Consider the following 2,334-nt stretch of genomic DNA (forward strand, 5'->3'; position numbering starts at 1 on the left):
ACTTGAGAATGGGTAGTGTAGCCTCCAAAGGAGTTTGTTGTAGAAAGTAAATTAGTAATTTGTAACTTAGTTACAGGTAACTTAATCAACCTGAATAAAATTAATTCGTTGACAGTTATATGGACAAATAAAAGACTAACTAAACAAAACAAGATACAACAATGAAACAGTGCACTTTTGGACAAAGACTATTAAACATGTGTATAGGCAAAAAATAGATTTTATCAAATTCAGTCATCAAGGGAAAAATACAATACAGAAAAATATGTGCAGCAGGAATACAGGATGAAAATCAGAAGTAAATCAAAATCACTGTAAAGCCTGTAGAACACCTATCCAAAAAGATGTAGACAATTTTCTTTGGATAAGGTTGGGAGTCGACGTTTCGGTCTTTATAGGTAACTCTCTAAGACCATCATCAGGACGAAGGTAAATTAATATTGTAACTCCCTATTAAAATAGAATAAAACAATTTCACTAAAACATGAAAATTGAATTCGACATTTCAATTTAGCACTATACACATGATTACACCCACACTGTGCCTCCAAAAGCACTTCAAGTCCTACATTGAACTAAATACATGAAACAACAACATTAACACAAAATTTACACTATAGACAAAACACCTAGTGCTGTACAATTTATATACATAAAGTGGTTAATTACAATTCTTTGAGTCATTCTGAAATCAGACTGGTGACTTTGGGATATCTAGCCTTTTCACGTAATAGCAGTAAGTTAGTGCTTGTATACAATCTATTAAGTTCTATATGTATAACCTCCTATTACACGATATAGGTTTTGTTATTGTCAATGGAGAGCATATACTGTTCATTTTAATGTGATATACAAAAAAATATTTTCGATACCTTTCAACGAAAAAGGACTCTCTTCCTATGTTAGGAAGATATGGTGCATTTAGCCCAGAAAGGTGTTTCTCTGTAAATTAAATAAAAAATAATTACGATCTGTATTTCTATAATTATATGAAGTGAATCAAGAAATAGTGATAGTGTTACCTCTTATTGCTTCAAGAGCACACACAAATGAAGGAGTTGTGATAATTGTGGACCACCCCGCTTTTGAGAATTTTTGAAAGATTTCCAAGTCGTTACAAATCGACGATCTATTGGGGTCAAAAGAATGAGCATTTTTAGATCGCTGTCTGAATATAGGTCTTGTGCGACAGGTTATTCCATGTCACCACGGGACATTTACCTGTTCTCTTATCGAAGGGGGGAATGCCTGCAACAGGCTTGCCTCTTGGATGATTTCAAGGAAGTGCTCGGGAAGGAACAATCTGTAAATTAACAATGGGCCAAAAATTAAAACCCAAACTTAGCAACATTGCTCAAAGTCCAGGGATTATCGGCATGGGCAAGGAACTCGTACCTGTCTGAATCTTGATCATTCACTGAACGCGGAAGGTATCAGCCGTCATTCTGCGCAAGGTTCCGCCGTGAAACCCAGCCGAATTTAAGAGCGGGTCGATTGTTAGCGTGCGGGTTGTTTGGAGATCGAGAGCGGACTAGGTTGTATGTTATTGGGCGCCATGTTGGACTAGTAAAAGAAGCGTGTATATGAAACTTCACGCTGGTGCAGTTGTAATAATGAACTGATCAAATTGCGTGTATTATGAACTCAAGTATTTACAACATTCTTATACCATTTTAACTTAAAGGAAAATAAAGGACTTTGTAACCATGATTATGTTCAGATCTGGCATTTCATAATCTATAATCATATAAAAACAAAACTAACAGATTTTAGATGTATCAAAAAAATCTTATACACAGATGCATTTTGCAACTCATATACATGAACAATGCAGTTTAGCTTATGAGGTCACACTTTGTAGGATCTAATTCAGTAAACATCATTTCCCGGGGCATCTATATACTTAAAGGATTACACATCACTCTAAAGTTGTTATCTAGACCTGTGCTTTACAATGATAATCAAGATATACATTTATGTTAGACATGCCAGCGCATGCCACTCAGTAGAGGAATTCAGTCCCTTGTTTACAGTGTCAGTAATGCAAATCAGTTTACCCTCTCTCAAGGAGAGTATTCTTTCAAGATTGTTATGTCTTTTATTCAGTTTGATGACCTCTAAGACCCACCAGGTCATGTCAGTCTCTTTGTGCCCAAAACGGAGGTAGTGCTCTACGAGTGGGGCATTTTCTAGAGCACTACCTCCGTTTTGGGCACAAAGAGACCGACATGACCTGGTGGGTCTTAGAGGTCATCAAACCGAATAAAAGACATAACAATCTTGAAAGAATACTCTCCTTGAGAGAGGGTAAACTGATTTGCATTACTGACACTG

General features: G+C 36.2%; 1 long non-coding RNA gene across 1 annotated transcript; it reads right to left on the bottom strand.

Moving 5' to 3' along the window:
- Nucleotides 1-325: 325 nt before the first annotated feature.
- On the bottom strand, nucleotides 326-1,104 carry LOC144827581 (uncharacterized). The gene is made up of 3 exons (XR_013610253.1): nucleotides 1,023-1,104; nucleotides 873-942; nucleotides 326-450 (listed from the first exon to the last, which is right to left on the bottom strand). It is a non-coding gene; the product is annotated as an uncharacterized LOC144827581 (long non-coding RNA).
- Between the last annotated feature and the right edge of the window lie 1,230 nt (nucleotides 1,105-2,334).

Source organism: Lissotriton helveticus, chromosome 4_1 (genome assembly GCF_964261635.1).
Source record: "Lissotriton helveticus chromosome 4_1, aLisHel1.1, whole genome shotgun sequence".
Classification (NCBI taxonomy): Eukaryota; Metazoa; Chordata; class Amphibia; order Caudata; family Salamandridae; genus Lissotriton; species Lissotriton helveticus.